The sequence below is a fragment of the Lonchura striata genome, chromosome 1A (genome assembly GCF_050655825.1).
Source record: "Lonchura striata isolate lonStrDom1 chromosome 1A, ASM5065582v1, whole genome shotgun sequence".
NCBI classification, from domain to species: Eukaryota; Metazoa; Chordata; class Aves; order Passeriformes; family Estrildidae; genus Lonchura; species Lonchura striata.
This window is the reverse complement of record NC_140741.1, coordinates 13,282,939-13,309,541: the sequence shown is the minus strand read 5'-3', so window position 1 is coordinate 13,309,541 and position 26,603 is coordinate 13,282,939. Positions and strand designations below refer to the sequence as shown.

At 39.6% G+C, this 26,603-nt stretch overlaps 1 long non-coding RNA gene across 10 annotated transcripts in view; it reads left to right on the top strand.

Annotated features, from left to right (window-relative positions):
- The window catches only part of LOC146763384 (uncharacterized), a 57,704-nt gene extending 42,446 nt beyond the window's left edge, over window positions 1-15,258 (top strand). For 9 of the 10 annotated variants that reach the window (XR_014952239.1, XR_014952237.1, XR_014952236.1 and 6 more), the window contains one exon: window positions 91-15,258. This is a non-coding gene — a long non-coding RNA (uncharacterized LOC146763384). The remainder of the gene's footprint in view (window positions 1-90) is intronic. The other variant, XR_014952235.1, reaches the window with a different exon arrangement.
- The last annotated feature ends 11,345 nt before the right edge of the window (window positions 15,259-26,603 follow it).

The window sequence follows — 26,603 nt, the reverse complement described above, 5'->3', positions numbered from 1 at the left end:
ATGTGGAAATATATTTTTGTTAAAGGTCTCACTCTGAACAAATATACATTGCTGAGGCAAAAATTCTGACCAAAAGATGTTTATTTACAGGTAACATTCTCCCAGCAAATAAAAAAATGTAAGTTTTGATACATTGAGCTGACAGTAGCAAGGACCTTTATCTACCTGCAGATTTCAACTACTGGCTGAGGCAGGTACGTATTTCCAGCAATGTAAAACCAGTGGAAAATATGGAATGGCATGCATACTTCAAAGGGAAGTGTGCTCCTCTGTGCATTTTTACCAAGATCCAAAGGTTTTGCTTGCTTACCTCAATTGCTGACTGCTGGTGTCAGTCAGTCCAGTCAGTCCAGTCAGGTTTGGATACTGACACTTGGGGTGACCAATTGAAGGTGGACACACCTCTGAGAACACAGAGGGGTTAAAAGCAGAATTCCCAGGAGAACTCGCTCTCTTTGGTTCTGGTCATCGGAGGGTACAGACCTCCCCTGCCCAGTCATGAGCTGGGTGGGGAAGGGGAAGCCATGTGGCCTGCAGAGGTAGGCCAGGGAGGAAGGGTCTGGAACCGAGCTGGGCCAGCTCCTGCGGACGGAAGGGTGGAAAACGTCTGAGATGTCTTTGTTCCCCGACCCCCAACCTAGAGGGAAAAGAGATAGAGAGCCTGCAGACACCTGGCAGTTTGCTGGCAGAGGAGAAGGAGGAGGGGGGGGGAAGATGCCCAGCGTGGGAGATGGGAGACTGAGTCCTGGGCCGAGATTTCAGCCGTCCGGGGAGTCCGGGAATTTTAACCCTTTCCTGGGAAATGAAGGCTTTGTGAAATATTGCTCCTCCTCAATTTGAAGGAAAGAGAGACAGACGGGGACCTTAGCTGTTACGGAAAGAAGGTTGGGGGCAGATGATCGAGTGGCTGTTGGCTGGACTCTTCTTGTTAACCATAGACTGAACCAACTTCTCCTCCAAGAGAGACTGCATTTTAGGGGGATGCAATGGTGAGCCAAGAGACTCCTCCAGCAACTACCAGTTCAGGAATGAACAGAGATCAGCGGAGGAGGGTGTGAGGATGCCCTCTGTCTTCAGAGAAGAAGAGAAGGCGATCTCTGTTCTTGGACCCCCGGCTCCAGGGAAATGGGGGGGACTGTAGTCCCAAAATGAGACACTGGACTGTTGTTCCTGTTGGTCCTTAAGCAAGGGTGAGAAAGCATCCTTAAAGGGGCCCTATGAGCAGTCTCTGTCCACGCATGGTGGTGAGAGCACTGTGACATGGAGAGGAGAGTGTCACACTGGCAGATTCTCTCCGGGCAGTGCCACGTGTGACATGGAAACACAAGAGGTGGCAGCTGTGTTTCCATTGGTGTCTGTGGTGCAAGGGAGACTCCTCTCTGCCCTGATGGACTCAGTATGGATTATGTGGAAGGGTGAAGACTGGATTAAGGGTCCAAATGTGTCTTGCTGTGATTTATTGGAGTTGGGTGGGGGGAGGAGGAATGTTTGAAAGGTTTTAATTTTGAATTTTGTGTGGGTTTTTTTTCCTTTTATATTAGTAGTAGTAGTTGTAGTGTAATAAAGTTTTCCACTTGTTATTAAGTTTGGCCTGCTTTGCTCTGTTCACAATCACATTTCACAGCATTCGGTCGATTGGTTACATTTTCATGGGGGCGCTGGCATTGTGCCAGTATCAAACCATGACATGTTGAACTTCTGTATGATTAACATGTTTTATTTCCCCAATCTGATGCACACATGAATGCCACGCAATTCTTAGCAATGTGGCTGCTGTGTGGACATCAAAACTAGGAAAGAGCACCTTGCTTTGGGGCTAAGCTCCCACAGAGTTGTAAAACAATTATCAAAACAGCTTTTTAATTAAAACAGTAGAACTTTGAATGTTCAGAAGCTTTGGGACGTGCCATAATGCCCCATTGTAGAGCATCCACATGAGGTCATCTGCTGACCCCACTGGTCCTTCTTCAGGTATAAACTCTTTGTAAAAGAAGGCAAAAAGGACATGGTAGTGGGTGGTAATTAGACCCAGCAATAGGTAACAGGTGCTGCTGTTTAATGTTCTTCTCAAGCTTCCAATAGTGCACCTCTTTCACACAGTACCACTCCATTGGTGCACGGGGTTGAAATGTAACCTTGTCTACAGCTTGAGAGAGACTGAATGCTAGTTCTTGACCCAGAAAACACACATGAACCCTGATTTGCACCCTAAGCCCTGGCTTGCAAGAGAAAAGTGCAATTAATGTTTCAGACAGAAGAACCCTCTCCTCCTTACCTGCTGCATTGCTGCAACAAGTCCATTACCTCTGGGATTGAACAGCTTCAAAACTGAGGAGAGTAAGAAGGAAAGCAAATAGGAAATTATTCCCTTTAAATAATTCAGTGCCTTTACTTGCTTTTATCTGTCATCCCTTGTGGGCTGTTTATTTTTATTCCCTCCTAGGGAGGAGTGTTACAGCCAGGAGTGTCCCATCCTTCTTTATTGACTCCTGCTCCCACTGCTTTAATAGCACCTGCCTGCATTTGCCGTTGGCTTCAGTATTATGGTCTGTAGCTCCAGTCTTAATGTCATCTGCAAACCAGCCAGGCATGGTACCAGGAAAACACATGCTAGTGCTTGCTGCTGGGATTGAGGCTGGGTTAATTAGGAAAAGCCCCTGGAAGTGCTGGGAGAGACATGCAAAGAGCCACAAATAACAGGAAGCCTCACAGCTGGAATATTGACCAGGACTGTTTTGGAAGCACTATCTTCTCAAACACAGAGGATGAAGGATGTCAGAGGTGTACAAAGAGTTCTTTGTGAATCCCAAGTTGCCATGTGGATGAGCAGCAGAGCAGACTGGGTAACCAAAGCTCTGCTGTTGTTTTAGCCCCTCAAAAGCCAACATTTAAAACAATTACAATTGCTAATTATTACAATTACCAACTGTCTTCAAAAATTGGCACCACCAGGTATGTTTTAAATAATGCATGGGAAAAAGATGTGTTTATCATTAATTTCAGATCTGATGGCAAACTTTGTCCCCATTCATATTTCTAGTTGGATTGGTCAATGTTGTAGCAGCTGTGTAATCTCAGCCTTTGTCTAATTATAAAATCATAGTTCAGAGTACACTTACTGCTGAAATGTATCAAAATTTTAATTTAAAAGGCCAGTTTTCTGTCTGTCACAAGGGTAATAACTTAAGAAGTTTATCACCAGCATTTTTCAAAGAATTATACATACCTGCCATTTTCAAACAATTCAGCAATAGAGTTTTGATAATATAACGTATATTCTGGTTTTGTGACGTATTGTGGAAGCAAAAATTCTTGCCATTTAAAAACACTCTTCTGTTTCATAAATCAAACCCATAATTTGGTGGAATCTTGAGATGCCTTTGGGTAAAAGCGTACTTTTGTTGGAATGCATTTTTCCCTCTGAGGCACAAGGAAAAAAAAATATTATTTTGCCATCACTATCAAATTTTTCAAACCCAGCAGTTTTTAATTCAATATCTATGTGATGTAATGATAACCCTGACCTATGAGAATCCAATATAATGCAAGTTTTAGGTGAGGACTGTCCAGAACTGCAGCACTTGGAGTTTAACTTTTCTCAAACTTCCAGAAGACTCAGATCCAAGGATTGTTTGGGTTTTTTTATGCCTGGGGGAAGATCAGATACAGCAGTGTTTTTTTCTTTGCTTCACCTTTGCCCAAATCCTCCAAATAAAATCATACGACACAACAGGACAATGATCATGCAGCTGCAGGTTCAGTGTTTTGATGAAGCATTGAAAAAGCCCCTGGGCTTTTTTAATAGGGATATTAAAACCTTTGTCTCTAGGAGGCCTCCAGCTCCTCATTTCTTCTCCTCCTTTACAAAGACAGTGGATTTCCAGTAAGTTTGTAAAGTAGCCAGGGGAGTGCTGTCCCACACAGTACTTTGGGGTGGGAGAGAAAAAAAAATCCCTCCTTTCCACAGCATATCAGGACTATGGTTTGTCAGGCAGCATGGACAGTTTGGAATTTTGTGAGACATGGTGGACGTTTAGCAGTAAATCAGCTGTCAGACCCAGGGAAACTCGGGGGCAGTTTTGTCTGTTGTAGGAGCAGTTTTGCAGAGTATGAAGAGGCTTCAGCCTCACAGGACAGAGTAGCTGGTTCACTGCAGGGACATGCCCAGTATATTACATGCTAAAACCATCCTGCTGTTTTCTTTTTCCTTTCTGGTCCTCCACACACAGGGACCTAGAAAGCCTGTGATGCTGAAATCCACCAAACTCCAGCTTCCGCAAGCAATAAAGCTCTTTTTATTCCTTGATTTTTCTCATATTGTCAGTTTCTAGGAGTAAAAGTAATTCTGCCGTAATTTAAATCATTGGGATATGTGGTAATCAATGCCAGTAATTTATTGTGTTTACTCTCTTCTGTCATTCTGCTTTTGAAGTTTCTGAGCCAATGCAGTTCTTGTACTAAAGACAAACAGAACAGTTTTGTAACACCTTCCTTACCCATTCGTAGAGGAAACTGAAAATCCATCACAGAGGCTGTGGCCACAAATTTGTTTCACTAAAAATTACCCAGGAATTTTTAAATAGTGAGTGTTAAACAGTTAAACGGTTAAACGTTGAATAGAGTGAGAAGAAAACAAATAAAAAATAACCACAAAAATGGACCCCTTATTTTCTCAGCAAGGAGCAACCGGATCAGATGTTACTTTCTCTTAAGAGCCAGGTTCATCCTAAGCAGATGTTGCATCTTCCAGAGCCTCTTGCTGAAGGGGTTTCTGTCAGTACATCCTCACAGGGGTTATGGCTGGGCTTTCTGTGGTAAATTTGTCTCTGAAGCCCAGCTGATGTGAATCAGAGAAGGGTTAAGAATGGAAGAACCTCTGAACACCATCCTGACCAAGTGGTGTCACCTGCAGCAGATGGGCTGGATGCTGCTTGGCCACTTGTTAAGGCAAGATGATCTGAGAATAAAAACAAGAGGGACCTGGAGAGGATAATGCTGCTTCTATGCCCACTTCGTTCTGTCTTCTGCTTAGGGTCAAGGGTAGTAGAAGAGCACTTGAAGGCTGAAAGGAGCTCAGGCAGCAACAGGGGAGCTTTTAGGGAGTGCCTCGTGGTGCGAAGGGATGAGCCACAGAAGGCTGGCTGGGAGATCAGAGCTGGGGGTCTGTGGGGCAGCCTGGCCTGTCACAGGCTCTGATTAACTGGGTGGAAGCAGGTATGGGAGCCCTTGAGCCAGCACAGAGCAAGCCCTACAGCTCTTGGGAGCTCTCCTGTGGGCTGCTCTCTTGTGTTGCCATTGCTTAAGGTGAAAGGAAAAGCTGTTTCAAAGGAGTTTTATTTAGCTGCTCTACATGAGCTTTTTCTCTGCCTACATTTTAATGCTTGACAGCTGAGCTTTTACAAATTTTTTGGAGCCATTAATCAGAGCAAGCTTTTGCAATGTATATTTGAGAATTTGTATGGCACTGGTTTAAATTAAAGGCTAAGGCTTACTTTTGAGGCTGCTTTTGGCCTCTTTCTGTAAAGCATGGAGCCATGTATTATGGTTCTAAGAACCTATAATTAGTAGCAAATGTTTGCAAAATGCTAAAGGTTGTTGCTAGGGTGCACCTTCAAGCTTGGATATGTGAGAGATGGTTAAACCTAATTTAGATCTATTTCAAAACCTGTTTTCTTAAGCTGCAAATATAGGTCATTTTTAGGCAGTGCAGTACATTGTGAGTTTTCAAATGGCCAATGGGAATAAAGGCACTCCTTCAGGAGCAGGGGTGACTTTGGGTGAGGAAAAATTAAGCTCCCATTCTTTGAAGTAGTTTACTGGGGAATCAGGCAGGAGATAGGAAACAGGACTTCAGACCTAGGCTGTTTTTCTTTTTCACAGAGTTGTTGAGTCTTTTGCCCAGAATCCCTCAGATTTCAAGCTATTTTTTCAATTCATGCAAGGATCAGAAGCATATTTTTATTTGTTTTTGAAGGTTGATGGTAATTTTTCTAACCAAGAGTAAAAAAATTATTGAGAAGCGTTAAATCATCCCCTAAAAATAACTCTCTAACATTATATGCCTCTTGAACTTATACATAATGTTGTGTGTAGCAATGATTGCTTTTCACTATGTTTGATGCCAGATTTTGAGAGACCCATGTAAAAGGTGCTCTGTTTTTTGCCAAAATATCTCTGAATGTGTTTTGTTGCACAGTGCCCTCTCTCCTGATGCACTCTGCCATCAGTGGTGACTCTTGGTGGAGTTTAGGGTTACCAGAGGTGGGAATGGGGAGGGCAGGAACCTCTGCAGGAGCTGGATCAGCTACCTCACCCTTCAAAAGGAGCTTGGGAGCAAGGAGTGCCACCAAAACTCATCCTGGCAGCTGGGTGACTGTGGGGAATCCAGGCAACACCTTCCCCTTTTCTGTGGATGTCTTGCTGAGTTAAGGTCTATTGTCCAAAATCCACAGATGTGGGAGCAGAGGAGGAGTATTTGTGTGTTTGGGGTGAGTCAGGCATTGATACAGCCTAGACTGGAAGGTTGCCATAAATTATGGTCCTTTTCACAAGTAGGAATGCACATGGACTGGCAATATGACGAGCACTGGGTTTAGCCTCAAAGAAGAAGGTGTCTGTGCTTTGGTTCGAAGGCTATCAGCATGGAGACAGGTAGAGAGGCACTTTAAAACTTTCATGGGTCTGTGGTGATTTTCATTAGACACTCGTGGCAAAACCATGGCAAATAAGAGTGTTTCAGAGGCCAGGAACACGAGTGACATTCAAGATGCAAACCCCAGCTGAGGAGCTTGGATACAAAGGGAACACCAGGGAATCTGAACTGCTTCAGTTCACTTCGGCCACTGTTGCATGCACAGCAATTTTCTCCCACCAAAACCTGGATGAAAGGCCAGAGAGGGGAACATTTAAGTAAGCACCTAATTTGCATTTGCACATCACTTGCTGTCTGTGCTGGACTGCCTCCAGAGCTCCTTGCAGGATGGCAGGCTCTGGATTGTGGAACAGCAGAGACACATTTGTGCTCCTTTAGTTTCTGTATGTTAAATGTTGTATGTTTTGTATGTTAGTCACAGAGGCATGTGGAAGTGTCTGTGCGCAATGGAGTGAGGGTCATTGTGCTCCTCAGGAGAATTAACTGGGATGATAAATTCCTAATTGTACTCCAGCTGTGTGGGCTGATGGATTGTTGAGCTGTGGTGTACAGTCCCTTCCAAAATCCTGCTTTCTTCTGTGTCATATCACCATGCATAATCACTTGAATCAACAGGGATGATGGCAGGATGTCACTTACAGAGTGCTAAGAATTCTCTGAGTGCCAAAGCTGAGATCTTTCCCCTGTCTGCTCCTCCTCATATTTGTTTCTTAATTTCTAAATAAAAATAGTTAAAAAAAAAAAAAATGTTCTCTCACCTTCAGAATGGGAAGAGAAGCTGGTTAGATGTTTAAAGTTTGGCCACTTGAGATGCCATTAGAGTTTTGTCCTGTGGTTTTTTTTTTTTTTTTTTTTTCCTACCTTGCTTCTAGTGCTCTTGGCTCCAACTAAAAGCTTTAACATTTTATTGTGAAGGCTGTGATCAAAGTTGAAGAGCTTGTCTACTTTTGGAAATACTTTTATCTTTACTCTAAGCTCACAAGTCAAATCAGTACTATTATATCCACTTTTTTAGTGAAGAACAGAAAAATAAGGCAGCAAGATTTCCCCAGAGTACATAAAGCTGTCATATGGCCCATTTGCCAGTAAGCAGGACAGACTTAGCATCAGGTTGTGTTTTCTTCCTGGAAGAGTACTCAAGTCAGACTTAAAACTTGTTCCAGGGTTTCTGTTTCTATTCTATTCTATTCTATTCTATTCTATTCTATTCTATTCTATTCTATTCTATTCTATTTTTTTTTCTTATTTTATTTTTATCTTTTGTCTTCACTACCCCTCTTTCAACTACCCTAATGAAGGATCAAGAGTAGCCACCTGGATTTAAAGTCCTTCTTTCACAATTGTTAACTATCAAAATGTTGATTTGCAAGTGAAGTCACCAGATTGACATGTTGCTGCTCATTGAAGAACCAGAGGTATTAATTAGACTCAGACACAGTGAAATGCTTCTCTATAAGTCCTGAAGCTTACAAAGAGATCTCAGTTTCTCTTTTTGCTTAGAACAAGTGGTGACTTCATTTTTATTGCCTCTCTGAACTGTCAGTCTGGTGTTAGTCATTGGGAAGGGTATATAAACTGAATTAGTGGTTAGAAACTAAACAAAAACATCAGGCTGGTGCATCAAGAGTTTGGAGTTAGTTTCATTGAAGCTGTAGGAATAGTTTGTGTTTCTAAGCTGTGTTTTCATAAAGCTTTGGTTCAGTGGCCTGTGTAGTATTGGTCTGGGACTATCTGATGTAGTTGTGATGTTGAAAAGCTTCAGCTAGAACAATGCTTGGTAACTATGGGAAATTTTGGTCTTTTCTCAATTTATTTCCCTTTAGTTGGGGATAGAGCTTGGCTTTTAGCTGGGTGTGAGTGTGGGTGTTTTTTGAAAAATGTCATCTGTATGTGACTTGGCTTCTTTATTTATCTTGAACTTGTGAAAAGATGTTTCAATGGCAGAAGTGAAAATAAATGGGAGGTAAGAGCCCACCATTTGGAGGAAAGTACCACAAGCTAAAAGTTATAAAACTGATTCTGCTTCCTTAAAAATAACTTCTCAAAGTAAGCACATGCTGAAAAGAATTTGCACGGCTTGTGCCCCTGGGTGATTCTAGGTCCCTTCAGGAAGGGCTGCAGTTTGCAACTTCAGCTTCTCTTTCAGAGGAATTATACTGGAAAAGAAAAGCACAGGCTTTCCTCTGAAAATGGGGAGCAGATTAATCAGAGAAGTGCTGTTGCTTGCATGCATCTTGCCATGGGTGCAGACTGCTCAGTGTTTATTTGCTGACACGTCCTTCTCTACACAGGAAAGCACTGCTGCATTTTAGGTAGCCAGATGAACATCTCAAACCTGTCTCACAATACTTCCACAAGGAGCTGTTGAGTTTCTGGTCTCACAGGCCATGGAGCATGTAAGCTATCCTAAGGAACCTCTGTCCATACCAAGTCTGCTGTTAGTTTGACAGTTGTTGGTTGTCCTTGGTTTTGTCACACTGGCTAAAGTACAGAATATACAACACTTAGTAAACAATGCTCATAGTGTGGATCTGATGGACCCCTTCTCAGATGGGCAGTGTCAAGGGTGGGGTCAGCAGCAGTCTGTCTCAGATAAAAATGCTGTTTTGGTAGATGTGGCTGATGCTTTCCACAGCAAGTGTTGGAGCTGGAGGAGAGGGGCTAAGGTCTGGTTATGGCTTGGATTAGGCAGCTTGCTTGGAAACCAGGTGAAAATGTCTAGCTGAGATGCAGAGATAGGTTCTAATGCCCTGTGGAAATTCTTCTGAACAGATATTAAGCTCCAAGAAGACAGATGGAAAGTCAAGAGAATGGCACTGTACAGCACCAGGATATAGACTTATAGCTGCAGTTGCCCAGCTGTGACTTGGTTAGCATTAAAATGTGTTGACAGTTTATTTAGAAATAAACTGAACCTGATTCTGTGTTAGTAGATTGTCTCCCCTTTGTGAACATATTTGTTTGCTATGGTTACTAAGGAGATCAAGCACATTTTAGCTTTTGTTAAGCAGACAGGAGAATCTGCCAGTTCTTCAACAAAGGCCTGATAAGGGAACTTCCTTCACCTCATGCTGGCAGCAGTGAAGGTGAGTCAAACACTGCAAATGGAAAATTTGGCTCAAACTGTGTTTTCTGGTAGTGACTGTGATGCTTGTGGGCTTGTGAACTGGCTGGCTTTTGTCTTAGTGCTGGTGGTCTGAGATCTGAGGAGCCTTGGGGGAGAAAAAACTCCCCCTGTATGGCAAGAAGAGATACTATTGAAAATCCACAGGCTGAGTGTGCTGTGCTGGGCCCTCACTGCTTTTTCCATGCCACTGCTTACGGCTTTTTCCATGCTATGAAATGATAGATTTTGGGGAAGACCAGGTCAGATATACGACAAAAATCTTTGTGGAAATATCACCAAATTGATCAGCATAAGACTGCAGAGTCAGGAACAGGACAAAGTAGCCATGGGTTAAAGCTATTTTCTAGTCTAAAAAAGTTGAAGATTTAGACAAGTATGTTACATGGTAGCTTTTGGCTTACCTATCTACCATCATAGGTAGAACTGACACCCCTGAAATTTAAATTCTTTTTTCAGCCTATATGCAACCACAAGGTGAGCTGGTTCTGTAAAGTTTTTTGGTGTTATAGAGGGATGTCTTAATAAATATTATAGTCTGATTTTGTTACAGTTTTGATAAGCAGAAGGGTAGCAAAGATTAGGAGCATGGGGAAAACAGGAACTGGAACTAATAACTGGCAAATATCAACAACATGATTGTGGACATTGCTGCTGCATAGCTTGATGAGTGTCAAGTAAGTTCTTCTATCTACAAATGTTAGGTTGGACTCTTAATATCTGCACAAGAGCACTTCCTTTCTTTTGGACCAAATTTTCTAAATTTGTAAACACAGATACTTTTACAGATAGATCCACATCTTCACTGAACCCTGTTCAGCCTTGGCTGGAAGGGGCATCTTGATCTTGCCAGCTGGGATCCACATTCTGTTTGACTATTGCTAGCTGAGAGATGGCATGCAGCTGTAGGAGAGCAACTTGGAAATAAACCACTCTAGAGCTGGAAGCAGCATGACATTTAAATCTAAAATACATGGTAGTGATTGCTGGAGCAGTTGCTCCAACAGTCAAGTCTAGCTCTGTCATGATTTCCATAAGAGGCAGCTGAGTTTAACACTTCATGAACTTTAATTATGGAACAAAATCTACTCCTAGCTCAGTTGTTAATAATATATTCTGAGACTGAATGTTGCTATTGAAAATGATTCTATACTCAAACAAAGGATTCAAATCTGTCTTTTGGTAGCTATTTCTACTTAGACACCAAGGCTTGAAGCTCATTCAGCATGATGCCTGTGCCCGTGAGCCTTTGAGATGAGAAACAAAAGCATTATACTCCTAAACTATAGGTTCTTGAAAATACTTAGGCTCTTCTCCCCTGGAACTCTTCAGGAGTGCATGCAAGGTTTAGAGTTGCCTGTTACTGAGCTAATCAGTGCTTTAAAATATAGCAGGTTCTGTTTAAATCCCTTCTCTCTGCCTTCACATGAGCGTGCATCTCACTGGCACTTTGATTTTAAATACCTTCTAAAACTGCAGGATTAATTTGCTGCAATGCCCTGGAACCTCTTCATCAGACTAAAGAAGAAGGGAGCATCTCTGATCTTATCTCTGTGCTGAAGAATGGGGATTATTGTCAACTACCTATGTAGAAGAATTGCAGCTGGTGCAACTGCTGTTATTAAATTCATCAACCATAATGAGAGGTATCAAGTCATAATTAAGACTTAGATACACCTGCATCTATGGAAGAGTCATCAAACTCTACTCTGAAGGTGATTTTCCCCATAAGGAATACTTTTACAAAGGGAGAAGCATGCTTTTGAGAGAGCTACATGAACTTTATGAGGAAGTACTTCACTATAAAGTCCATGTAGTCTTACAGCCATTAAACACCATTTTTCTCTGGTCCTTGTATGGAAATCCATTAAGCATTCACAGATTTACTAGAGAATTTGCTACTGAAAGAAACCTGCCCAGAACCAGAATTTGTGCTGGACTTCCTACAAATCCCTGTCTGCATTGAGTACAAACAAAGCAGCCTTCACAACACACCTAAAACATGCCTGAGAAAAACCACACAGAATTTGTCTGTCCATGTCTGCAACTCTGCAACAGCAAATACCCCACAGAGAAGCACTTTTGGCATTCCCAGATTCTGCATCTGCCCTTCCAGGAACATGTCCAAAGTGTTCCTGCAGGTGTGATGCTAAGCAACCACTCTTCAGTAAAATGAGCTCTCACTGGCAAGCTTTAAAGGGCAAAACTGTAATGAAAATGAGGAAATGTTCTGTAGAAAGTGATCACTCTGGTCCTAGTCAGACCTCTCTTGGTCCCTTGCTGCAAAAAATACCAAAGATGAACTTAAAAGCTACATTTCATGGTGCTGCAGTTCATGTTGCTACTGGGTTCCAGAAATATGTGCATGTTGAGTGGTTTCTAGCACATAAAACCCACATTATTAATGGAAGATACATTTACTTATCTGAACAACCTGCCTTTGTTCTCCTGATGGTGAAACTGCCACATCAATTTTCTTTCTTCCTCACACTCATCACCTCACTTTATTCCATGGGGATGGAATACCTTTGCTCTCAAAAAGTGACATTGCAGTTATTCTTCTAGTGAAACTCTGAGCAATGCATTTCTCATCTGGCCTTTCACTTTGCAATCTGCTCTTTCTATTTCCACAGAATCATTTAGGCTGAAATGACCATTTTAGGTCATTGAGCCCAGCTTTTACTGTCAAGCCCACCACTAGCCATGTCCCCAGATGGCCCATCTACCATTTGAATTACTTCCAGGGATGGTGAATCAACTTCTTTCCTGGGCAGCCTGTTCCAGTGTTTGATACCCTTTTCTGTGAAGAAGTTTTTCCTAGTATCCAATCTCTGTGGTCCCACCTACCTGCAGCAACTTCAGATTGCTCAAGGTCATTACTCAAAGCTGCCTGAGTTGTGACACTGTTACCTGGAAGTCATGAAAAGCCATTTATCTGGGAAATTGCTCAGCACTACTCCTTTGGTGTCTGCTCTTTGGGAGTATTACTCTGTCGATAGGTCATTCAGCAGACTCGAGATGAATGAGGGAATGCTGCAAATGAGTTTATCTGATGGACAAGTGAAATGTCAAAAGAGGAGTTTGTAAGGGAAAAAGTAAATTTCTTTTCTCAGTCTTTAGGATTACTGCTGCTAATCCATTCACTCATCTTGATAGCATGCTGTTTATTAGTATTTCCATGGTTTTGTTTTTTCCTTTGTTGTTTTTTTTTTTTAATTCCAAATTTCTTGCAGTTTTTGCCTTCCTGCTAGATTACTTATATAAGATGGGGAGTGTTGTTTCTAAGTGGCAATTTATACAAAATATTGTGACTTCCTTATTATTGTCTTAATGATTTACAATGCATTTTATCTCCTCTAGCTACAGAGGCTTTCTGCATTTGTTATATTTGGATTTCATAACAAGAATCATTTGAACAGTTTCTTTATTTAGTTCACATGCAATTCACAATGTGTGTGTGAATGCTTGTATTTTTCCTAAAAGAAAGACACAAAGAAAATTGTTCTCTTTTCTGAAAAGGGTGTGAAATCTTTATCCTCCTCATCTCTGAAGCTGCAAAGAAACTCCAAACTTACAGAGAAGAAGTTGCTGTTATGCTCTGGGAACAAGAGAGTGAATGTGAGAAAAAAATTTACTCTGCTGGGCAAGGAACTCCCTGGGTCACTTTGCTCTGTTGTGTTCACAGTTTATCTTATGTGCTGTAAATAGAGAAATTCTGAATGGAGATTGATTTGTTCATTGTCTTATCTGAGCCATCACCTTTATAATTTGTACTTCAGTTCTGATGGATACCCATTTTAAACCTCTCTGGTTCAGACCAGGCCAGGATTTGCTTTTTGCAGTTGCTGTGATAATAAACACAGAATGTTGCTTTAGTATTCCTGTGCTGCTCTTTAGTTTGCAGGGTGTGGGATGCTGTTGTTTGCTCTGCTCTTTGACCTTCTACTTCTTAATCTTGTTTTTCAGCAATGTCTGCCCAGAATCCATCTTTAAGCAGAATGTAAAATTGAAGGTTTTTGTTACCTTCAGATGAAAGGTAGGCTTTGATGAGGGAGATAATGACCTGAATCTCTGGGCATCAGGCAGCAGTGGTGTTGCTGCACTCTGTGAATACTTCAGGGGAGACTGCTTGGGAACTGCCCGTTTTGTGGGAATTTGAATGATTTAAAGATGTTTATCATCTGTTAAGACCAAATAGAATGGCATTGAAATGTGAAGTGGAGGAACTTCTGTGATGGTGCTGTGACAAGAGAGCTTTTGACTTTGAGGACCTTCTAGGAAATTTGCAGAAACTCACTTTTCCATGAGATATGGGTATTGAGGGAATATTCAAAACAAATTAGTCACCAAAATACAGAGAAAACATTGAGAGCTAGCTACTTGTTAATGAGAATAAAGGACAGTGATTGAGTTCTAAGCAAATGTAATGTGGGAATTCAAATTTGAGCAAAAAATGTTGGGTTAAGTCTTAAAACCATGGTGTGAAGCAGTTGGAAGCTGCAATTTGCTTGGCTTCTTACTTGAACACTTCATTCCAGATGAATGCTGCGATTTCCTGCGATACCTTGACCCAGATGCACACTTTGAGGAGCTGTTTCTGGAAGTGTCATGATAAAGGCTAATCCCAACAATCTTCTGGTATTCATGAGCAGCATCCTAACTTCTCGGAGCACACTCAGCTTTCCAGTGGTAGGGGGGAATGTGCTTATGTTTTGCCTCTTCCTCTTCTTTCATTCCTTCCTTTGCTCATTTTGACAGTTTTATCTGCATTGTCATAGAAAAATAATTTGGGATTCTGATCTTTAAAAACCAATTAGATAGTTTGGATCTCTTTAAATCATTGTCTGGTCTTGCTTTAGAATTTGACTATAAGCTGAGGAGTTGAGGATGAAAGAGATTTTTCAGGAACAGAATTGTTAGTGTGACACTTGTATTGGGATAAAAAGGAGGGAATATATAAAAAAAATAGATTTAATTTCTTTCACTTTCTACATAGAATATGGTCCCTTGTCTTCTATTCTTTGCCTTCTTATTAGATTTCCCAGTATAAAAAAAAAAGAAGTTAAATCTTGACATTCTGATACCTTTAGGATTTTAAAAGCAAGTCATATTTTATCTGTAGGTTTTTCCCTGAATACACTCCCTCATATCTATGAGGACACTTTGCATCTTTGAAAACACAACAGAGCTTTGCCAGCAAGGCAGACAGAAAAATGAAAGATCTGTTTGCCTGCTCTTAACACCTGTGTGTCTACCCAGAGTTAGGACTTCTAGAAACTTTGTTTGCAACACTTGGAACAGCCCCCTTTCTCTCTGTGCTTCTCCCTGATTTGAGCTGTATTCTCTGAGTGTAACTCCCTCATCCTCACTTCTGCCTGAAGCTCAGGTGTGGAAACCAGGGCAGAGGGTGGAATTCTGGGCAAAGGTTGAGACAAAGGACAGGGATGGAGAATGCTGCCTTCCTTGGAAAATCTGATGATAGCAGGAGAGTCACTGTGTGCCTCTCTGCCTTCTTGACTTTCCCTTTCCTTGTAAAGTAGATTTAAATGTTACACTCCCTGATTAACTTCCCTTATTTACTGCCTTAAGGTGTGTGTTATTGTCCTTGGCTAGGAATAAGGCTGAACATAACAACTAATTTGTAAATGGAGAATGGCAAAGCTCACTGCATTCTCCAGTTGTGTTATACAACTGTGGTAACAATTGGTTTTCATTGGAAACAAAAGGAGTCTTGCTTAATAGAAAAGGAATGAATAGAAACCTCTTCAGTGCAGAGCTATCAATATTCAGCATCCTGTTTTTGTTGGGTAGATTTGTTGCTTGAGACCGTGTCCCTGAAACAATTCTGTCCCTTCTGTGGTTGGATTCTTGTGCTCTGATACACCTGCAGCAATTTCTTGCTCTACAGGGAGAATATGAATAACAACATAGATTTAAGTTCCAAAAAACTTGGATCAGATGACCAGTGATTGCAGAGACTGTCTGAATTTATACTGGTTTTATTAGGATGTAGTACCACATGAGACAAAATTCTACTACCTTTCAGGCAATTTTCTGTGTTGTCCAGCTAAAATACAATTCTTATTGAGACAAAGTGAGCACCAGAGCCATGTCCATACTGCTGTCCCCAACAGGTGACTGCCCTTAGCATTACCTGCAGCTGACCTTGGTTATATCTCCTGATCTCCTGCTCATGTGGAGAAAAAAAAAAAAAAGAAATTGCTTCTAAAATGTGTTTGGTCAGAGGCCAACTTCCAATAATCAAAGCAAACTATCTAAATTCCAAATATTGAGTGTGAGAGCACCTTTTATAAAATGATGGTGACCTGATTTATTGAAATCTATCTGATAGTATCCAGTTCCTCAATGCAGTGTTTCCCTTCTGCTGTCCTATTGAATTTGATCTCACCTATATAAAATCCTCTTCATAGGTAACAAAGTTTAAAAACACTGACAAGAAAAAGAATCTGCAAAACAGATGTTAAAAGAAAGCAGTCAAAGCTCACTGCTATTATCCCTTTATTTATTCCCTTATTTTTCCAAACTGCTTTGGATTAGCTTGCATCAGTGTCTCTAGCCATGCATGGTTATACTTTAGGGGACAAAATGCTCGGAAGGAATAGTTAAGCTTTGCTCTTAGCAAGAAAACAAGATTTGTTGCCATACATTGTAAATTCCTGGAGTGTCTTCCAGTGAATTGTTGGGGTTTACTGAGCTCTGTTTGCAAGTTCACTCGTGTCTCAGCTGAGCACGGCACTGGTGGGGCAGTGGGGGCCAGTGCTGCCTGAAGTGACAAGAAAAAGAAAATGACATATTTTTTAGCCAGGAAATGCTACCTGAATATCCCTCTCCATCTTCTCTTTGTCCAGCATGCAAGTGTTGTGACAAATTACCTCTTAGTCATCAGCAGAAAAGATCAGCTCCTTCCACATAATTTTTCACTGCAAATATTAGCTGGTAAGCCGTGGATGTTATTGCTGAGGTAGATGGGAAACAAAAATCCTTAATCTAGATAATGCCTCCACCAAATGTGAGTAAACACATTTCACTGTACGTTCAGCATTTCTTTGAAACAACTGAAATGTGATGGAAATTCTAAAGAGTGAGGAACAGGGATTGATTTGCTGCTGCAGCTGAGCAGAGTGAAGGTAGGAATCCTAGGAATCATTAGGGGGAAGAAGATGTGAGAGGTGTTAGGAAGTTCTTTTCCAGAAAAAGCAGGTCAATACTCTCTGGAGGACAAGAAAGCCAGGCCAAAGAACTGGGAACAGGTCATTCTTTTCCCATATTGGCCTAGGAGTGTCTTAATTCTGGACTTTCCAGGATAGCAAAGAAGTGGTGCTAACAATTTAATTATTTTTATCATCAAATATTGAGGGTATTTTTGTGGGATAAATATTTCCTTTTGTCACCAGATAAAAAGTGAATTTTATGTGATCCCTTGGATCTGTGGCCTGAATTCCTCTAGACTTGAGAATTTTGCCCAGCGCTGATACTTTATTTAGTTCTTTGTGGTTTAAGAAGCATTTCCAAATATACAGGTGCCCTAAAAACAAATTTTTTTAAAATCTAATTAAGGCTTTTGTTAGAATAAAAGCCCTACTAATTTTACAAATATGTTTTTAGTCGTACTGTTATAGTGGGATTCTCTGTGCACATACTGAATATTTTGGCTTTTGAGAACTTCATTACTGTTGTTATTATTATTGGGGTTTTTTGTTTTGTTTTTATGTTTTGTAGGAATGGGAAGAAATATAACAGGAGGAAAATCAGGAACAGAAGTGAGATCTGGATATGCTTGTGAGGCCTTAAACAGATGACACTGCCAGGGGCTGAGCAGTTTGCTGTGCTCTCTGTGGGAGACAAAGGCTGAATGGCGCTTCCCAGACGGATCCCCTGAGTGCCTCCTGTCCAAGAAAACAGAGGTTTAGAGCAAAATTATCCTTTGAACTGCATGTACAGTGTGGTTCAGAGCTGTGGTTCAGAGCCCACTCTGGAGCTGCTCTGAGGGAAAGCTCCTGAGATGCACACAGGGCACGTGGATGGGTTTTGGCAGCAGCTGCTTTGATCTCCTAATCCACTTCCAGCACATTAATGGGAACGTAACCTGGGATCACTCTCTGCAATTCAGCTCTGCTCAACCTGACACTCGAAGTTTTTTCTGAAGCTGGCTGTGGGGGAAAATGCACGTTAGTGTGTTTGGTTTAGCACTGAGGTGACAGAGCCTGTTGACAAAGAACATTGGAAATAAATCTCTCCATGGCACCTTCCTACATGAGAACGTCTACTGACCTGATCTGCTGAGTTGTGGGAAAGGATGAATGTCAGAGGAAACCCAATTAAAAACATTTTACTGAAACAGTGATTTATTTCTCTAGTTATCTCTTTTTTTTTTTTATTATTTGGAAGTAAGTTGATTTTGTCACTGCAAGATTTTGTCACTGCAAGATTTTGTCACTGCAAGTGGCAATGCAAAGTGAAGATGTTGTTGATCTATTGAATTCTGCGGGTCTTAGAACTTCACCAAATCTCACCAAATCATTTAAAAATGAGAACGTGCTTAGATTTATTGACCATTTTAGTCCTTTGACTATGGAAAACAATCATGCTGGAAGCTACTGGATAGTATATTTGCACAAGTGTATCTTCATCTGAGAAAGTGAGCTGAGCAAAGCCCCTCAGTGCTGTCACTTGACTCCTCTCTCCTTCTCCCCAAACCTTGAATGCAGCTTTCAATTAATGATTAAGCTGCTTCAGAAATATAATTATTGTATTTCCTAATGACATTTTTTGGAAAATACAAAAGTGGCCACACCTCCAGGGATATATAATCAGGTTTCTTCATCCTTTGTCTCTTTGCAATTTGAAATCCATATTGCTTCATTAGAGGTGCTTAAGCTTTCATTTATGCAGATGATTTCACACAAAATTGTTCCAGAATACTTGTCAAGTTGTTGGCTGAATCCAAAACCTTTGGATGTAAATGGAAAGGCTCCCTCTGACTTCACTGACCTTTGGGTAAGCTCATTAAATTGTAACAATGACAAAAAAATTCAATGTAGATTGAAAGCATTATAAAAAAGTTATTGTTATACTGATCTCTTGAAAATATTTTTACCTTTGCAATCTAGACTCCCCACACTTATGGCTTTTATCTGACTTCTGTTGAATTGTTCTTTTTTTTAACTTATTCCATAAGATATTTTAATTATACAAGAGTCTGATATAAAATTATTTGAGTAATCAGGATATTTCAAATACACCAGTGACCAGCTCTGGAACCTGGGAAGGGGCACAGGCATCAATGGAGGTGCCACCTGCTGCGTGGCATCCCTGCTGTGATGGCCAGGCTGGGACATGCTCAGCTGGTGGCAGAATTCAGACTCCAAATACCAGTAAAATGCATGGTTGTCTGCAATTCCAAGCAGTATCCAAGTATCCAAGTACTTGGGTCTTGTGATGGTATCTGCAGAATGTTAACAAAGCTGCTTTGGGGTCTGGAGATGGCTGATTAATTTTCCAGTGCAGGTCTGCTTTGAAAACACACTTGGCTTCAAACAGAATTTGAAGTAATAAGACTTGTGCATTGAAATCCTAATGCAGGTCAAATGAGAGTTTATGATTTGAAACAAAATTTGCCCTTGGCTTTATTCTGGCTTGTTCTGGACCAGACTTACTGGAATTATTCTGAACCTGGTTCTATTTTGTTGTTATTTTCTTTTTCTTTATATATGTTTTTTTTTCCTTTCTTTTATCAGTTGAAACAAAGCTGTCACTAATCTACAGAACAGGATTTTTTAATATCACACTGAAATAATGAAAACTAGCCTGTAGAAATATGCAGGACTGTTTTATGTATCTAATAAACATCTATTTAAATATTTGTAAGCATTCACAGCCCCTGCCATATCTATCCCTTAGAATCATTCCAGAAAGGCAACATAACTTGCATAAATCTCTCATTGTACGCATTGATAAATCAAGATATGTGTATTTGTGAATCTGGCATCATTTATAGCTAGATTCTTGGGCTTCCAGTCCCCTTCCGTAATTATTGAGTCACATTTTTGGTAAAAAAATACCAACTTGAATTTGATCTTGATTCAAGTGCAACAAAATTATTACAATGCAAGTTACCAATCAGTTACAAATATTTTGTGTCTGAAAAAAAAGAAAGGCAAACAAACCAGATTTATATTTTAAGCTTTATCCAAATGTTGTTACTTGCACCTATCATTTTAATTCTTTTTGCCTTTTACAAGATGGAGCCTTCCTATGTACCTTTGCAAATTTATGCTGAACAATCAGCAATTTGGATTTCTTCTCCAAAGACCAACCACATTAGTGCCACAAGCAGCTCCAAGCTGAAAAATCTCCCTGAAGTTAAAACTTCTGCCAGTCCCAGGCTGCCCAGTGGAATTACAGTTAGGAAACATCCCTGTGGAAATGGCTGTAGAAGGCTCTATTTGTTCTCCTTTGGTTTTACCTGTGTGAATCAGTCTCTTAACTTGCAGGCAGGATTATGTGGGACAATCTCTAGCAGCCTAAACCATCCATGGTTTGAAATGCCACAGGTACTCCTTCCCCCTCCTGTGTCACTCTGCAAAGAAGAATTATTCAGCCTGACTTTTGCTGACAGCCTCAATAATGACTGCCAGTGTCAGATACCTCTCCTGTTCTGGCCAGGGCCCAGCAGTGAATCAGAAATAAATACTTAATTCAGCCTGTGCAACTCAGAATTGAAGCTCTTCCCAGACCCAGAAATTTCCACAATGCCAATCTTCTGGACCATAACTGAACTTTTAAAGTGGGTATTTCCCAGCTTGCTACTGGGAACATATTTCCAATAGAAAAACCTCAAGCAGTGTAATAATTGCAAATCAATAACTGCATGTAACCACCCAGTTAAAAGGGAAGCATGAGTTTTGGAGTCAGTTTTCTTCAAGATACCAAAATCAAAGACATAAACTGAAATTCAACAAATAGAATATTTCCATTGACTTCAATGGGTTTATCCAGTGATGACTTGATATAGGGGGAGTTTAAAATAATGTGGTAGTTTCTAAACCAGAATTGCTCTTAGGTGCTGAGATTAAGAATGCCTTTGGTGTCTAAAGAGCATTACTTCTATCCTTGCTACATCTAACCCCATGAGGGCCCTGTAGCCTTGGGGATACACACATGCACTAGGATATTTTCAGATTAAAAATCAATCATGCATTAAGACTAGCTGTAGATATCACAAACTTCCAACTTCTTTCTTTTTTCAGGTGCAAGGAAATTAAATTTATTTCACTAAATTCCTCACAACAGGCAGGTGCTTCTCTTGACTGCCCAATAGTATTATCATAATTTTGTATTCAAAGTGCATATTGGATTTTGCTACTGGCAATGCTGATTTCTTTTTACTCATTTCTGTAGTGGCTGAAGTAAATTTTGTACTCCAAATCACCAGCTTTGTATTTGATTTACTTCAGTTCTTCTGTACTTGGAAACATTTACTTTTTCTGAAAGGATGTAGTGGTTTGGTGGGTTGGATTAATTTCATTTTTTGATTGCACTGTGTCTGTGCTTTGGATTCTTCCTCTCTGTTTTCTATGACTTCTTTTCCTTTCTCTTTTCCAACCCCTGTAAAACTTCCTGATGCTCCCATTTCCTTTCCAGTTCTCGAGGCGTGTTGCAAACACATCTAGGGATGAAACCCTGCCCCTGCCCCAGCTGATACAGGAACGGAGGGACTGAGCTTCCTGGCACTCTGAAATCCAAGCAGAGCACTGAGGGATGGCTTTTCTCCTGCTGATGGGACATTAATGTTAAACCTGCAGGAAATCAGTAGAAAAATTACTCTCTTGAGCTGAAAATGAATTTGGGGAAAAGAGGGAAAACACCAGAGTACCTGGAGGGTTTTGGACAGGCTGCTGTTGAAGACTGTAATTTGTGCCCTGTGTGTAAATCTCCTTGTCTTCACTTGCTTGTATTTGCTCTTCAGGGGAAGGTCCACACAGGTTTGTGGAGCTGCAAGGATCTGGTGTTCATGTGGGAGGCTCTCGTGATCCCCTTATTCTTGGTTGTGGCTACCAAGATTTTTTTTTAATGTTTATTTGTTTGGGTTGGTTGGGGTGTTTTTGTTGGTTTGGTTTCTTTGGTTGCTTGTTTTTTTGGGGTTTTTTTTTTTTTGGTTTTTTTTTTTTTTTTTTTGATACAGAGATTGTTTTTTAACTTTTCTACCTGAATGGGGCTGTGTTGAAGTCTGGAGGTGTGGAGGACTTCTGCCAATCAAAGTAAATTGCATTTGCAACAGTAGATAAGTAAATAAGTACCAAATCTTAGTAAAGTAAGTTTCCAGAATCCCTAAGAAGTGAAGCAAGCCAAACAAAGTGAAAAGATGCTGCTCTTTTTGTCACCTCTGTCTTGCCTTATTCCTTGAACAGAAACAGCCTCAGTCTTTGGGTACATTTTCTAAATTTCAGGTCACTGAAGTTTCACCGTGATTATCTGTGGATTTAGGGGTTATACCCTCTTCCTTGGCATGGAAGAAGATCCAAATATAAGCAAATGAACATTTTTATTTATTTAATGCTTTATTTTCTTTTTATTCAAATTCCTGTAAAATTTGCCATTTTTTAAATCATTGTGTTTATCCTATTTGAGATATATATGGAGAAGTAAGGTAACACTTTTTTCCTTACAGTCATAATTATCTATCAAGGATTATTTCTCAGGAAAGAACTGTTATGATTAAATTTGGAATGATGTCTACTCACTAGACCATACTGTTAATGTCTTTCCTTTGGTAAGAAGTCTTTGTTTTCTGGGATAGTCTTACAAAAAATCATATATTTCTATATCCAACAATAAATCCCATAAATTTGCCTTTAGAAACCTTTTTGGAATTGATTTTTTGGTATTTAAAGACTGAGGATAATGCTAGCTTTTTTGAGCTGAACTTTAAAATGGAATAATTTTGAGAGAGGGTTTCTTCTCTTCCCAGAAGCTCTCGTGATTTGAAGAGTTGTATGGTAAATCTCATCGCAGACCTTTCATATGCTGTTTAATACCACAGTTAATAAGCTTAGCATTTGGAACCAAAGTGATTCCTGGCTAGGCAATGCTTTCTGTAATTTGGAGAAGTGAGTTTTGGAATAGAAATGAAAGTTCCTGGCTCCTCACAGAAAACACATTATATGCTTGGCTGCTGAGTGCCTCTGAAGCCCCACCAGTACCAAAGGAGTGTGTGAATTTTGTACAGTTTTCCTGACAAGGTAAATAACCCCTGTCAGCTGCATTGCTATTCTTTGAGCAGTCAGCATCTTCAGGACTTTTGGGCATTTTGTTTCTGTTGTGTTGATGCACTTCCAGATCATTTCCTAAAAGCTCTTAAAGCCCTGATGCAGGAAATAGGGTAAACATTCCAAGCTCTTTCTTAACTGAGAAATCAGGAGAGAAAACTGATTTTTTTGGAGGTTTTTTTTGGGGTTCTTGGGCCAAATACATGCTGGAGGAAATTACACTGATAGATATATCTTTAATATATATAATATTATATATATATATATATATGTAATATATATAACATCTACTATTAATTATATTATACTATTAGTCTAATACTACTAGTACTATATATATTATATATAGTATTACTAATACTATATAATAATGCAATACTATATATATAAAATATTAATAGGATATTAGAATAAATACCAAAATAATAATTATATTATTATACTATAATATATTATTATATATTATATAGTATTGTATAATATTTATTGTTATAATATATATTATTATAGTTCATATTTATGTATTAATATATAATATAGTATTCATAATATGTATAATATTATTATATATAATATATAATATATTTTTGCAATATAAAATTATATTATAGAAAAGAGATATAATTTTATATATTATATATTACATAGATATTCTATATTGATATATATTTTCTATCTATATATATAGATAAATAATATCTGATAGGGAAGGAGAGGGGAAACTGGGATTATTCTTTCTCTTGGGCTGAGTGCTGGCTTATTGCTCTGTGAGGAGGTGGTAGTGTCCTGCCTAGTGAGTCATTCCATTCTCTTTCAAAGGGCCTCTGATTACACCTGACCATAGACAGGCTCAGCAGATCTGAAATGCCTTATGATGATGATGATGGCATTTTTGTGTCTGAAAAGAGTGAATCAGGGAATTACCACAATACTCTGGTGAACTGGTGCTGGCCTGTCCTCCCTGATTTCACCAGTTAATTCAGAGATTTGGAGCACCAGTGAAAAATAACTGAGAGCAGAGATGCAGTGGGGTTGAGGCTTTAAGAGCATGAAGGCTTGGAAAAAGGAGATTCAGCTTGAAGCTACAGTAATACAGAATTACCTTTTTCTCTGAAACTCACAGCTCCCTGCATTTTGCTTTCTTCTAACTCTGAGCAAGCCTGTGCATTTTTAATTTCTCTGCTGTGGAATTTTTTCCTCTTATCCTTAACAATTTTCTTTTCAATAAACAAAATTTTTACAAAGTTTTTTTTTTAGCTTTCCTATAGCTTGTTTTTCCATGGCAATTTTCAATTTCCTGGATTGCAGCAGGCTCTCAGTTTGCAGAATCATGCCTATAGCTAATCCTCTCTATTTTCCTTTTCTCCTCAGCTGATTGTTCATATTTTCAAACTTCACACTCCCACCACCAAAACCTAGACATTCTTTGGAGCATAACTTGAGAAGGAGTAGAGACCTCAAAAATGTCACTGAACTCAGAAGTCTCAAAACAAAATCCTTTCTCTGCTTAAACAGGATGTTACCAAGGGGTATGGGCCAAAATTAAAAAATTAAACCAGGAAATTACTATTTGTATAGGGCATTTCAAATAGTATTTTAAGTGATTATTTGGACAACAGAAAAAAAATTTGAATAAATATAGTTCCTGTGTTTCTTGAGATGTATGAAACAAACCAAGAGCCACCTCCAAAGAATTGCTCTTTCTCCCATTTTGACTTTTACTTCCTCCATTTCCATGGCTTCCCAAGTGTGTGCTGATCCCAGAACCCAGTGCTGTGTTCTCTGCAATGTCCAATTTGACATGGAGACAGCAGGCTGATTAAACTGTTCTCACTTCACCACCAACCAGTTTGCATCTGCCTGGGTCCCTCCTTGTAGTGGTTTTGCTTTGTTAATTTTGAGATTTTTTGGTTAGTGTATTAAAGAGTGTGGTGGGTTTGGTGTTGGTTAACTATTAATATATTTCTTTTTTGTTGTGAGGTAGGATTAGGAGAAAGGTAAAGTGGGTTTAAAACATTAAAAGGCTATAAAGAAAATTTTATTAGTAGTAATTAAAATAAGGAGTAATAAAAATAACAATAAATTTTTTAGAATATTTCTAATAATTTTTTTCTTATTGATAATGTAGAGAAATAAAACTTAAAATTTGAGTTAATTATTGTTAATGTACTTGCCACAGTTTATTATTTTTAGAATAAGATTATTTTAGTTTATTTAGGGTGAGAAGTTTTTTTGTAGATAGTGTGGAGACTTTTTAATATGAAAAAATATGCTTTTTGTGGTTTCTTTAATGTATAGTAATTGTTTGGGCAAATCTGTAATTGTGAAGCTTTTTCTATTTTTATAAGTTTTTTTATAGTTGTGTTTATGGGTTATGTTAATTTATGGGGTATTGTTTTAAAGATGACTGGTTTAAAAGTAAAGGGTTTCATTATTAATTTTTAAAATTATTTTTTATTTTTGGGAATAGAAGAGTTCTTTTTAACGCCTCTAGTGTAGTTTTTTACTCCTCTAGAGTTAACTTTGACACTGCTTTACAGGGAGTGAGGATCTGCACTCAGAAATGTCAATTATGCTGCAAACAGAGCCTGCTGATGAAATATGTGCATTTCGAGTCGGGGCAAAAGCTTCTCTGGATGTGCAGAACTTTTGAAAAGGTGTTAGAACAACATAAGGCTGGTCCTCAGTGAAAGGCCTTTAAAATGAAATCCCATTTGTATTTGTTGTTATATTTGTTGTTTTCCTCTGGGAAAAGCAAGTGGAGTACCAGAGCTGTTTCCAGCACAGGCAGAAGGGGAAATAAAAAAGAGAAATATCAGTCTGGGGGAAAGTGAAGGAAAAAAAAAAAACAACAAAACATTTTCAAATCCTGTGGCAGCAGGAATGAGCATGGCAGCGTTTGAGGCAGAGCCCAGAGGATTTCAGATTTCTGGGAGCAGGGAAAGGTGGGAACACTGGCATGGAAAACTGGGCCACCACCAGTAACGTGGTGTGCATCCTCTGTGTCATTATCGTGATTTTGGTCATTGGCAAAAGAACCCATCTCCTTCCAGGGACAGCTGATCTCTCACAGCCCAGACAGGAGAGAGCTGCTGGAAACCCCCACCCTACAGAATTGTGACTGGAAAGAAATGTGATTGCACAGCAAGTACCTCTGCTTTTTCCCAGCCAGAGGAGAATCTTTCAGGTTTGCTGAGCAGGCAGTGCTATTTTAGATGGAAATTATGATACTTTGCACACGGCTGTGCTTGGGGAGTCTTTTTCTCATCTTCATTATTTTAAAGAAAGAACTCATGGATTTGTGAGAATGGGAGATGGAAAAATACAAGATCAGCTTTAATGTCAGCTTTTGTGCAAAGGAATTGTACCTTTCTTGAGGATGGTGTCCTTCAAGCAGCCAGAATCTGAATGTCCTTGAATACCTTGAATGCGGTTTTATATTTTCAATCTTTAGGTAAAAACAGGCTTCCCTAATGGCTATAATGTTCTTTCCTTCCTTTCTGTTTTCCCCAGTGTTTTTCCTCTTATTTTTGGTGGC